This window comes from Alligator mississippiensis, chromosome 16 (genome assembly GCF_030867095.1).
Source record: "Alligator mississippiensis isolate rAllMis1 chromosome 16, rAllMis1, whole genome shotgun sequence".
Classification (NCBI taxonomy): domain Eukaryota; kingdom Metazoa; phylum Chordata; order Crocodylia; family Alligatoridae; genus Alligator; species Alligator mississippiensis.
In genome coordinates, this window is record NC_081839.1 from 9,828,207 (window position 1) to 9,841,715 (window position 13,509).

Consider the following 13,509-nt stretch of genomic DNA (forward strand, 5'->3'; position numbering starts at 1 on the left):
CCAGAGCTTGCACAATAAAACAGAGCTGAATAAGCTTCCCATTCTGCAGGTGCCAGGCAGACTTACCCATTCAAATACTCCACAGCTCAAGGGAAAATGCATTGAGCCAGGAGCTAAGAGATCCTGCATCTGAGTGCTCTAACTAGAGGCAGCGGTTAACATTTCTATCAACTTCCTCCTGCGAAGAGCAGAACACTCCTTCCGCCAGGTAATTAAGCCTCAGACTCCGAACAGAAAAGCTTCTCAGGGGCTTTTACATGCACAGAATAAATCAAACCAAAGGAAGGGCAACAGCAACAGAAAGAGGGCCCCTGGCCGTCTTTCTCATCAGAATTAGTTATGCTGCTTCCTGAGGGAAGGGAAACATTGGGAGCAGCTCCCATCCGCTAGGAGACATGGCATTGTCCTGCGAGGGAAGCATGCCAGAAAAAGCCTTCCGTGCTCTCTCTCAGACTTCCTGAGGGTTTCAGCCTTCAAAAAGCCTGATTGGGAGTCTAGAGTTCAGCCACCAAGCAGTTGAAAACATGCTGGCTCTCCTGATCTCCCATTTGCCCCTCCAGCCGGAGCCCGCAGAACCAGCTGTGGACAGCGGACTTCACCCTCCTCCAAGTCCAGCCCCATTTAATAGTAATTTGCAGGCACAGACTAGGTGCCTAAAGTGCCTGGGCTGCCTAGCAGATGGAGCTACCCAGAGAAGTCCTGGTTGAATCCATTTCATTTAAGGGGAGGATCCTGATGAGCACATGGAGCCCCTGCTGCCCCTATCAGGGTCATAGTCATGCAAAGGCAATCCTGGACAGCCTGGCTTGCGTAAAAAATGGAACCAAATTATCTTGCTGGGATCCTATGATCCCTGCTGACTTCCTGCCCCTGGGGCAGGGGGCTGGACTTGATGATCCTCCGGGGTCCCCTCCAGCCCTAGTGTCTATGAATCTAGGTAATATTACCCATTTAAATGCATCTATGCATATGTACAGGCTAAATTACATTTAGCTCGACCTAACTAGGGTTCTGGTTCTCAGGAATCAGAGGTCGATGCATTAGAGGTTTTCACCAGTTTAGTTAGCTCCACTTCAAATTCAGCTTAGCATGATGTGGCTTTCCTACCATAGTCCAGGTCACAGTGGCTGGGCAAGGAAGTTGAAGGCTAAAGGGAGTCCAGTGAGGAGGGCTGGCTGGAAGACTTGGCCGTTCAAATACTCATTGTAGAGACATCACTGTTAAATCATGGCCACCTTGCCATAGCTTGCTTTTCTCTCTGACCCATTCCTGAATGTGCTCTCCAGTTAAATAGGGCAAAAAAAAAAAAGTCACTGGAAGGGGAAGGGGACAGAGATGTAGCAGGGCAGCTCCAAGCTCAGTGCAGCACCATGCTGACTGCAGTGGTGCGATCAGCTGCTGCGGTGGTAGTGGCTATTCTTGTGCCTCCCCTCCTCCCACAGCCCCCAAAGGCAGTACCCAGGGGTGCTGCCCTGGCAAATGTCCCTAGGCAGGGTACTAGCTTGCCTTCTTGCCAGCTTTTCCAGTAAGGGGACATAGTACCTGGTACAAACACTCCTGTGTTCCCTCTGGCCCCATAGGCACATGAGTCATTGTGCAAAGAGTAGGCTAAAGAGCACTTCCTCCCCAGGCAGACAATCCCTAGCCCTGAGCAGAGCTGGTTAAACAGTAACCAGCACAGCTGAGGAAGTGGAAGCAGGATTCCTGTTCACATGGCAGCAGTTCTGCCAGAGTCCCTCCAAACCCACGCAGGGATGCCAGGCTCTGCAGCTGCCGACGGAGGCGTCACCTCGGCTAACCCAGCTCTTGCTGTTTCTGTCAGTATTGCAGCACTGCCCACAGCTGCACCTCATGGCACAAGCACATTGCTTGCAGCCTAGATCACTAGCCACAGAGTCGTGGCAGAGACAGGAGGAGAACAAGTCTTTGCCCTGTGTTTTGTCCACAGCCAGTCTCTGTGCAACTCAAGAGACCCTGAGCTTGACTTTCCTAACGCTGAGTTTATAAAGACAAAATACAACCAAATCTACAGTGAAAGGTAAAGTCATTTGTTTAAGTCTCATACTATGACTGCTCTTAGTCCAGAGGTATCTCCCCAAGGACAAGTGCATCTCACTGTCAGAGTGCAGCAGGAATAGGATACCCTATACTAGAGGATGCTGCTGCGCCCAAGACAAAAGACTGCCCAATTCAAAGCCTTCCTTCAACCTGTAAGCAGTTAAAGGGTCAGATTTTTGAGTACCCAACCACTGGTCCTAAACAGGAGCAACATGGCTTTGACAATCCAGCCTTTACTCTTTTCCATTGAATCAACCAGCAAATGTTCTGGATCTTCCCACTTCCCCAAGCTGCATCTGAACAACCCCTCATTTTGGAAAAATTCTCTGGCCTCCTCGGAGCTCAGCACATCCCTTCCCCATGCCTGTAGACGAGCAGTCCACTCTCACTTACCTGATGCTCAGGCATTTCTGCCATACAGAGCCACCTCTGTGCCTTTTTTTTTTTTTTGTTTGGTACTCCCTACTGGACCCTCATTACAGTGAAAACCACTATTTTATTTTCAAATTTGGAGTCAGATAAGTCTGAAAGTAGAGCCCCCTCCACAAATTCCCAAGACCTAGACAGTTGCTCTGCTTCTCTGATTTTGTGCTCGTTGTCACAGTTAGTAGAAAAGGAGACAGGGTACATCAGCTGCCCAAATACCCTGTTCTCCATCAGTGGCTCTGAATTGATGCTGCCCATCCCTGGAATTTGGGAGGACAATCGATCACGTTCTCCCCAGTTTTCCACTCCTTGCTTTCAGTGCCAAGGATCAGCTGGTTCCTGAACTGTCAGCTTTGGTCTATTCATTTGATTATAAAGCAAAGTAAAAAGTGATTATCTGTATGATACTCACAGTTTAAGCCAGGTCCACACAGCAACACTGGGCATCCTCATAGGCTAGGAGGCTTTGAATTCAACAGAGCTTAGCTCCAATAAACACTTCCCTCATGAGTCACATTCCCAAACTATGCACAATGTCAGGAAACATCAGGGATGCCAGACCTTTGGAATGCACGAGTGGAACGAGAGCCTGGGCAGGGCTGCACATTTTGTGCAGGATTAAAAAGGGCACTGCTCAGCAGCAGGTGTGTGCATGGCTGCGGGTTCCCAATTCTCAGCAATCCAGCAAAGGGTACTGAGTGCAGCTTGTATAAGCCACTCCAAGTAATCAGGTCTGTGATCTTCAATGGTATGTCTCTGAATGTTCCTGGCAGGATTCTTAAACTGCCATAAAACAGGGCCTACATCCCCTGCAGTATGCAACACTAGATAATATGGCAAACCGTCTGGATTTGCACAACCCTGCAAACACCTTCCACATCTGGGGCAGGAACAGAGCCGCAGCAGGCCAGCAGCTGTCCAGATGGCCAGCTGAGGGCTGGGAGGTATCCAAGGGAAGGGAGGCAAGGAGGATACCAGCTCTCCAGAGTTCCCATATTCTGCTGGAGCAGTACCCTCCACAAAGACAGTTTGCAGACACCTGCTCAGACACAAACCACCTCGAGACATGTATGGAAACGCGCTGCTAGTCTCACCCAGCCAGCTAAGGGTGGGAGGAGGCAGATGGGAAGTCAACAGCATTTGTGCAGCCTTCCTGGCAGAGGGAGGCTTGAGCCCAGAGCAAAGGAACACACCCATTTCAACGAGATCCTCCCCTTTGCCTCAGCCTCAACTGGTTGCAAGCCCTTTTCCATGACAGTCATGTTCTCAAGGATCAAAGTGCAAAAAATCAAGGGATTGTCACCTACTTGAAATGGCTTATTCAAGCAGCACTTAGTCCCCTTTGCTGGATTGCTCAGTACTGGGAACCCACAAACCATGCACACACCTGCTGCTGAGCAGTGCCCTTTTTAATCCTGCACATCAAGGATCAAAGTGCAAAAACCAAGGGAAGATCACCTGCTTCCAAACACGCAACTACACCACTTAGTCTAGTCCTGCAACAAGACTGTTTCAGAAGCAGAAGCTCTCTCAGCTTTGCTGCCCATGTACAAACTGCAAGGCAAAGAAAATAAATAAATCTAATTTAAAAGGGAATTACTCAGAATGAGATAAACCAGCAGCCTGTGGGTAAGGAAATGTAAACCCAATCTAGGCAATGGTAGTGAAAGAGTTAACTCCTTGAGCAGACCGAAGACTGCAGTCCCTGCTTCTAAGCAAGATAACTTAGATAGAAACTGTCAGCTGAAGACCTGCCAACCTCTTACACCACTGGTTTGTGTTGGTTTCCTACTGGAGCCAAATTTTGACTCCACAAAGCCACCTATTGTCCTTAAAAAAACAAAAAAGAAAAGAAAAAGCAAAGATCAGGTAAATGCCAAGTTGACTGACGGAAACTGTTCCTGGAAGCCCTCTGTTTAAACCCCTGGTTGGGACGACTGTGAAGGTTGGCTTGTTTGCAGCGGGTGACCTTCCCATAGTCCATAGGCACCACTGGGACCACTGTCATCACTCACCACTCAGGCTCTGTTTGATGTGTGGTTGGCTGCATATGAGTATACTGCCTGTAGGGCTTTCCGCTGTCCCTTAGTAGAGCTAAAGGACAATCTTTAGCAGCAGGAGTCAATGGTGTGTTCACACACATGCTCACACACACAGGCCAGTGCTGTGTTGCTCTGGTTACTGCTACTGATAACGATAATGCTGAGTGGAAAGTGCCTCCCCCTTACATAGTTTATGATTTAACAACAACCACATAGTTGCAGTAAAGAGACAAGAGTCCGGATAATATCTGAGGAGCGTAACAAGTCAACACAAGGCTTTGGAGGGGGTGTTTCACAGGCAGAGGAATTCATCACAAATCCTTTCTACATGGGCCAAGAGTGGCATAGGATGAGCAGACAGCTCTTGCCTAAGGAGAGAGTTGCAAAAGGCAAAGTACAGTAATCTGCCACCCTGCAGCTCAAAAGTAGACTTAAGAGGCAGGGTGGATGCTGTCAATGCAGGGGGCATCACTAAGCTGGCAGAGTGATGAGCAGGGTGGAGAGCTACAGCCGCAGTGGGTACATTTAAAGGGGAGTGGGATTTGGGGTGCAATGAGCACCATCTTGACCATGACAGCTAAGGATGTGCTAGGGTTTGGTGCATATGGTAGAAAGATAAAGGTCTCATTCAACAGATGAGCAGCACTACGTCCTACTCAGCAAGTATGACTGCTATGTTTGATTCAGGCCGTCTCATGAAGTGGCACAGTATGGCTTGGTTTGTGAGAGGGAGGCTAGCAGACAGAAGAAGGAGATGCTCTTAGGACACAATTCTCTCTTTCAGTGCACTGCGATGGTTGGTACATTGAATTAAAACTCAAAACATTTTGGATGTTTTGGCTTTTCAAATTGCAGGGGTGGTTTTGCACATGGGTTTTCCCAAATTGCAGATCTGCTTAAGCCACTGCCCCAACTGGCCAGAGGTGCATTTGTTCGCCTTCAGCTCCCCACTCAGTTGTAGCCTGGGAATGTTTCTCCAATCTAGTCTGGAATGCCCCAAGCACTGAAGCTGGAGTAGGAAAAGTGACCAGGGAGGCACATGTTGAAGACTTCAACTGATTATTTTTCTATGCCAAATGACTTATGTCATCAAAAATGCAAGGGGAACAGAATCCAGACCAACCCAGGCCAACAAAAGCTAATTTATCTCTGAAAAGCACATTTCCCCCTAGGCTGTGGAAAGGCGATAAGCTCTGAAGACCCAGTGCTGAGACTGTTCCAGAGTCAAAGGGAAACCACTGAGCAAGCAGGCCGCTTCCTCTCTAACAAGCAGGCAGGAATCCTGGATGAGAATTGCCAAAGTGATGCTGGGAATTCCAGATCCTTGGGAACAAGGATGGCAGCAAGCAAAAGCTTAGGACAGGGAAGGTAGGTACCATACAATGACCAGCTTGGGCCTGGTTTCAGAAGTGTGAGTTACCCATAATTCCAGCTGAAGTCTGAAGGTAGTGCAAGTGCCCATCTACCTGCACAAAGTTGGGGTCCCGGCCTCACACACTGGGTACTCAGTACCAGCAGCCACTTTTGGGAATGTTGGGCCTAAGGAGAGTGAATGAATGCTCTTTGATGCCGGCAATTAGATTTGGTTCAAAATTGAATTCATGTAACCAGAGGCCTCTCTGAGACTCAGGATGTTGCCACCTGAAAGCATCTCATGTGAGACTCTATAAAGTTTGTTGTATCCCCTTTTCACTCCCCTCATCCAAGAGGAACCAACACTGTGGGCAGTTCCTATGAGCTCTCTTGTCCTCTGTGCTAGGTAGACACGGGGGAACCGTTGGTCACATGCAGACGAGTGACCCAACACTTCACTGAACACTCACCTTAGTATTTGCTGAAACCCTGGAAGCTGGTATTGAGGTAACTGTCCACCTGACTTGTTCCTTGTTCTTAAAGCCTGTATCTTTGACTCCACTTCTCTTCTCCAGAAGCTGTTAAAGAAAAGGACCAGTGCAGAGCATGACCCTCCATTGGCCAGTCTTTCACTGAACGCAACTGGTCTGAGTGATGTCCACAGGCCACCTCAAAGACAACCTCCCGATACACAGTCCAGGCATCTTCTGTTAGAACTGGACTGATTCGAAAGTTCACTCTGGAGCCAGAAGGCCCAGGAGGAGGGGTGGGGTAACACTGACTCAGTGAGGTTACAGCTGGAGGGAAGGAGAAAAGCCTGAATATCCTCAGTAACCTAATTCAAGGGTGGAGTCATTATTTTGTACTTACTGTCATCATCTAACCCTCTTCCGAGGAACTGAGGCCGAACTAGGGCCCACTTATGCTTTGCAAAAAGGCATTGCTGCAAAGGATTTACATGAACATCTTAGGCTTACAACACCTAGAAGAGGTCCTGGGCCAGATCTTCATGGAGGACAAGGACTCAGCTTCATTGATTTCAGTGCAGGCACACGATTACCATCAGCCTGGGGATCTGGTTTTACATTTCTAGTTTTGTGTTTAGCTTTGTGCAACATCCAATAGAATAGAACACACAACTGCTGAGACCATTAATCAGCACCAGCAACTAGCCAGGAGAAAAGCACCTTCACCCTCTCCCACAATACTTTCTCCATTCTTTCACAGACATAGAAATGAAGGGGGCTTTCAACATGTCCTGAAGGGCCAAGCATAGGTGGATTAATGCATGGACCAGCTGGGCCTGGGCCTAGGGGCCCCTGCCTCAGTGCAGACCAAATCAGTGGCCAGGCATGCACAACACAGTGGGCCATGGCTGCTGGGTGCTGTTTGCTGGGCACCTGCTGCAGCCAGACTGAGCCGCAACAGGGCAAGGGGCCATCCCCAGAGCTCGGCATGTGCCACAGGTGCCCGGCAGGCAGTGGCTCCACACCCCTGGCACTGGCTCCAGCGCGGACCTGCGGGCGGCCACAGCTCCCAGCCCAGGCCTGGAAGGCAGCATGTCCCACTCCGACCACTGCTCCTGCTGTGCCAGTCGGGGACAGAGCCCATGACTGCAGAGCAGGGCACAGGTTGGGGGTGGGGACTGGGCCATGGGGTGCGGGGTCCACCCCAGGCCCAGGACCCCAATGAATCTTAATCCACCCCTGCAGCGAGGCTGCGTTGGACTGGGGGGTGGGGAGTGGCAGAAGGTGTTAGAAACAAAATGAGTATGTTTTACAGAAAAGTAAACATGCATTTTTAGCCAAGATGACTTCTGATTCTCATTCCACCATATGCTGCAATGCACGTACACACAATCCATGTAAAAGGGGCATGCACTGGTTTATGTATGTACATATATCTGTTACACCCCTGTCAGTGCAGCTCGCCAAGTATGTACGTACACCCCCAGGGCATTTGCACATATGCATGTTTGTGTACACATGCACCCTGTGTGTACAGGAACACACACACGAGAATACTCTCTCAAGGTACCAGTGATGTTTACATTTGTCTTTTTTTTTTCTTTCTGTAGGGATTAACATTCATCAGACTTTACAAAACCTCATAATTTAGCTCTACAACCAAAAGAAATTCTGCAAGTTCAAACAGGTTCCTAGGCCACTGTTTCCAGTGAGCAGGTTTTCACCACATACTGGAAAGAGTGCAGTAACAACCCCCCACCCCTACAGGCGCACATACATACACTTCCCAGCAGAACTGAATGCTGCTGTGGGACTTCATAGTCAAAGCCCAGCTGTTAACTCACGCTAGACACAACTGGAACTGCAGTCCACAGGCACTATTGTGAAATGAATCAGGATTAATCCCACTAAGGTCAATGAAGATCAATCCGCATAAAATTGATTAAAAGGGGATCAAAATCAGGCTCAGTAATTGTGAATTGATACCACAGTTGGTTTAGGCTTCATATGAAAGGGGTGAGGCAAGTACTCTGTTTGCTTAGACAGTGAAAGAGTTTTGCACTTCAGTAATAATAATAAAAAGCCTAGCTCAAGCAACAATCAAAGCCCTTGTTCCCAAGTCATATTACTGAGCACTTTACATTTCTAAACCTCTGGGAGCACCTTAGCTAATCTATCACCTTTGCCAGTAAAACCTCTTCTTTGCCCTATTGCACCCTCTGCTCACACTTCAATTTTTCCTACCCTGCTGATCTGTCGAGTCACTGATAAGGGCCTCACCAGTGTGCCCATGTGCCTGCTGCAAATCCAGTGTCCCTGGATAGATCCTTCCAGGCAGAGGAGTGAATGCATTCAGAGCCCAGGCGCTTTGGCAGCACTCCTGTGGTCCCTGCCGTAGCATCATGGGCTCAGACTGCTGCAGCTCACAACTGGCTGTAGCAGGCCCAGCCGCCCCCTCCCTGCTCCCCAGGGCCATTCCCGGAGCCATTCACTCTCCACCTTCCCCTACATACACCACCGGGCACAGGACTGCACCTGCCATGGCAAAGACTCCAGGTGGGAGCTGGGGGGCATTCTGGCACCCCCTTTAAGTCAGTGCCAAGAGCTGGTGCCTCACTGCCACTGCAGTTATGCTGCTGCTTGCAGGGTCTTCGCACTGGACAGCACCTTGCATTGTAGCGCTGCATTGTTCAGACTAAACACAGCTGGTGTTTTTATGACAGCTGGATTTACTCCAGGAAGAATGACCAGCCTGAGAAATTGAATCCGAGGCCCAGGAGGATTCAGTGGGATGCAGGCACCTGTCACGATTCACAAGTTAACTGACAGGATCAGAGCATTAGTACAGGGGAATGGAGGCTGGTCCACCCCTGCACAACTCAGGCTCAGTGACAAGAGCTGAAGTTCATCTGACTCTGTCCCCTACAGCAGCGGCTCTCAACCTTGCAAAACTCGAGGCACCGCTTGGAAAATACATCTCTCACAGGCTTCATTTGTTTCTTTAACTACAAAAAAACAGAGCGATTCTTCCCCTGCAAAGACCTCGGAGAGACCACGGCGGGTCGGGAGGTCTGCAAACTAGGAACTCCTCTGTGAGCTCTCCAGGTCTAATCCCGCCGCCCGTGTCTGCAACCTGACAGCTCTACCCTCGCTTCTCGCGGCCGCGCCCCGGCGGAGAATCGCTGCCCTGGAGGGGAAAGCTCTGAAGAAAATCAAAGCAATATCCTACTGCAACCCTTTACCTCCCACGCAGCTCAGGGAGCTCGCTCCCCAACCCCTTCTTCCACTCACGCGCCCCTCGGGGTCCAGCCCCGTGTCCCTCCTGAAGTCCGGAAAGCGAGGTCCATCCAGCACGGGCGCCAGACCCTGCGGGGCAGCGGCAGTTGCGGCGGCGCAGGTCGGAGGGCATCGGGCTCAAGGCAAGCAAGTGCTGCGCGGTCCCAGCCAGCCCCCGCCGTCTATGCGGCATCCCCATCCCACCGGGGGGGGGGGGGGGGCCGCCAGGCGCCCCGTGTCCCTTACCTTCAGCCAAGCACCAGCCCAGACTCTGCCCGCAGGCGCCCGGGGCGGGGGCGCTGGGATCGGCGCGCAGACCCCGCTCCGCGCCCCTGCCCCGGCAAGGCGCCTCTCCGCCGCGCGCAACCCGAGCGCCCTGCCCCAGGGGCGAGCCCGGCAGGCGGGGCGGAGTCGGCGGCTCCCGGCATCCCGTAAGGACCGGGCGGGGGCAGCCCTGCGGGGTCCGCTCCCGGGAAGCGGCGGCGCCGCGACGGGGACCCGCGGGCGGGCACCGGTGCCGAGCAGGGGGCAGCTCCGGGCAGAGGCGGGGCCGGTTCCCCGCAGCCCCCGGCCCGTCCTACCTGCGAGCTCAGCCCCGGCGCGGCCGCATCGCCCACTGCCGCCCGGGCGCTCCGCGCTGCGCCCGCACCTGGCCAATGGCTCGCGGGGGCGGGGGCCGCGCGCGGCCCAGGTGAGCCCTGTGCTGGGAGCCGCACGCAAGCGCTGCCTCCGGCCTCAGGAGCCTCTTCCCTTGGGAACTGCTCTGCCTGCACCCCGGCTGGCGCGCGGTCCAATAAAAGCTGGCATCGCCCTAGGAAACCCGCACCTCTTGCATAACTGCTGGCCCGTCAGGGCTACAACATCACTCTTCAAAAAATAACATTAAATGCAAATGTTCCGTGTTCCAAGCCAAACGAGCCCAAACCAATACCAAATCCAAGAGTCAGTCCAGAACCAGAAGTGGCCCTGCTACCTGCAAACATCCTCCACCCGTGCCTGGGGCTTCAGGTGCTTCCAAATCCTTTGGCGGGCATCCTGCTTGCAGCCCGGAGGCTGGGGGTTCGGATGGCTCCGAGCTTCACTTGCCCTCAGCCTTACAGCCACAGGGACAAGCGGGGGAGCAGCCTGTCCTTTCCATACAGTGGACATAAAGCCAAGGGTAACCATGCATTACCTATGTGGGTGCTATCCCATGCCAGCAGAGCGCTCTTCTCCAGGTGCAACTAGGAAGCCTTTGTGGTGATCACGGTATTTCCCCTGCCAGGTAAGCATAGGGCTATGCTTGATCTAAGCCGACAAGAGGACAACCTCTTATACTATCCTAAAATATAGGGAGCCCCGCAGAGAGCAGGCCCCAGTGCTGGGCTCTGGACACTGTGTGGCACTGCACACAGACAGCCACCCCGCCGTGGCTTGCCCCACACCTATTGCCAGCAGAGCTGTGTTGATCCAGGTCTGACTTTTCCCCACCCAAACCCCATCTCTTGTGCTCACAGGCGACTGGGGGGGCACAAGCACCCCCTGGGATTGGCCCCTGACCAGTTGTGCTTATATAATTAGTCCAAGTTTGGTCCCTTCAGGAACATGGTAATTCATTCACTGGCAGATGTGTCTAATTGGGGAGGGATTGCTGAAACACCTACAAATATAGCTACATTGGTGGGCGGTGGTGTAGCCCTCTGTGCAATGAAAGCTCTGCTTGTGTCATTTTGAGCTAGAAATAACCTGTTCATGGCTCCTGGGGTCTAGCTGTGCTAGGTGACAATAAGATCCCACTGCTTCTATTTCTTGCCAAGGTTCAAGCTGATCATCTTTGCTTTTAACTATTTCACGTGTCCCTTTCTTGTTCTGTTCCCAGACTTTTACTCCTGGAGTGAAATGGGGTGGTTATGGTACCACAGGAACATACACACACAGGACTGCAAGCACGTGTAGGTCACTGAGTTCAACCCCCTGTCTTGCAGGTGCCGTGTTACACTGAGCAAGCCCAGCACTGAGTACCTGGGTTTTTTGTCCCCAGCTGCTCCTGCCGGGAGGTTGTTGCAATACTTTGCTGCTCTGGGGATAAAACATCCTTTTATTTCCAGTTGAAATGGATTCGTTGTCAGTTCATAAACATCTGTTCTTGAGCCAACATTGTCCTTTAGCTTAAATCACACTTTTCCCTTCCTGGTGTTTACTACCCTTCCCAACCCGTCATGTAGTTATATAGACAGCAATTACATCCCTCTTCTACCTTTGCTTTGCTAGACTAAACAAGCCAAACTCCTGTAGTCTCTTCTTGTATGAGACACTCTTTGTTCTCCAGATTTTCTAGGACTCTTTCTCTGAACCTGTTCCAGTCTGAATTCATCTTTCTTGGTGACCAGCACTATATACAGAAGATGACTCATTAGGGCCTTCTCCATCTTTACTGAAAATACATCTTTTGTTACATCCTGTGGTTACGTTTGCCTTTTTCATGCCTGTATCACTTTGATGGGTCCAATCGTCTTGCAATAAACTTACACTCCCAAATCCTTCTCTTCCTCAGTCATGTTCAATTGTTGATGAGCACTGACCTTCTGGCAGAAATCTGTGTTGTTATTTAAGTGCATCACTTTGCGCCCAGTACTACTGAAGTTCATCCTCTTCTGTTACTCTGGTTCTCAAGGTCAACCAGCAAGTCTTTCTCTAGGCGATCATGATCATCCTTCTTTATTGACAAAACTCCCACCTCTGAAATCAAAAAAATTCAGCAGCACATTCCTACCTTTTATGCCAAGTTTTTTAACGCAAATATTAAATTAAAAGGGCCCTAAAATGAATCCTTCAGGAACTCCCTCCAGCTTGACAATCCCCACTTTCAATTTCAACTCCACCCATTGCTGTCTCTTTTTTAGCCAACCCTTTATCCACATTACAATTCTTGTACTAATCCATGTCTTGTCCAAGTAAACTAAGAATTTCTCAGTTGGCCCAATACCAAATGCTTTACTGAAGTCCAAATAGATGAGATATACTGCTTTTCTTTTGTCTAGAAAATCAATTATCATATTAAAGAAAAGCTATCAGGGTTGTCTGGCACAAAAAACCCATGTTGCCTTTTATCCCACTTTTCATCTATCTCTGTGCTTTAATTATTTTCCTTTCAGAATTTGGTCTAAGGCTTTGCATACCATTGAGCTCAGAGGCCTGTAGTCGCCTGCCTTCCATTTTTCTCTTAAATACAGCAATTGCATTTGCTATTTTTCACACATAAGCTATTACCCCCAACTTTACGAGTTTATTAAAATGCTTGCTGTGGGACTGTGTTTTCATATGTCAGTTCTTTCAGAATTGTGGGACAGAGATTATTTGACCTGAGTGATTTTTACTGGCTGAGCTTTGCAATCTTGAAGTAATTTGCATTTCCATACCCTTATTCCCATTCTCCCACTGACCTTTGTACTCATCAAGGTTATAAACCTTATTGAAACCTGAAGAGAAGGATTCATTTAATTCTGGGGATAAATCTAGATTGTCTTTAATTTCTACCCCATTCTTATTGCATAGAACGGGGGCTGCTATGTGCTCTTTATTTAAAAGGCTGAAGAACCTATTGTTATTTTTTAATATATATATTTTTATATATTTTATATATAATGTTATTTTTATATATATTTTATAATATACCTGTGATTTAGGAGCACTAATGCAATTCGCACTTATCAGTACTCCCGCTCCTAAGTCACTTAGAGTTCAATGCCAATGTTCATTGCCGGGATTCTGGAGCCAACACGCAGTCTCTTTGTGATTCCCATAGCTTCAAAGTATAGACGATCCTGTTCATGCCCCATGTTAGTTAGAGCACCCTTAAGACTGTCCTGATTATAGCTAAACTGCCTGTATCCTATTAAAGTTTGGTA

General features: G+C 49.8%; 1 protein-coding gene across 7 annotated transcripts in view; it reads right to left on the reverse strand.

The window, feature by feature from the left end:
- KANK3 (KN motif and ankyrin repeat domains 3) overlaps positions 1–10,268 on the reverse strand; it is a 56,659-nt gene extending 46,391 nt beyond the window's left edge. The window contains exon 1 of one of the 7 annotated variants that reach the window (XM_014599858.3): positions 9,869–10,004. The gene's annotated coding sequence lies outside the window, so the exon portion shown is untranslated. Of the gene's footprint in view, positions 1–66; positions 147–2,896; positions 2,986–9,637; positions 9,727–9,868; positions 10,006–10,203 lie in introns of those variants that run through there. The other 6 variants (XM_014599855.3, XM_059719580.1, XM_059719578.1 and 3 more) reach the window with 6 other exon arrangements.
- Positions 10,269–13,509: the final 3,241 nt, after the last annotated feature.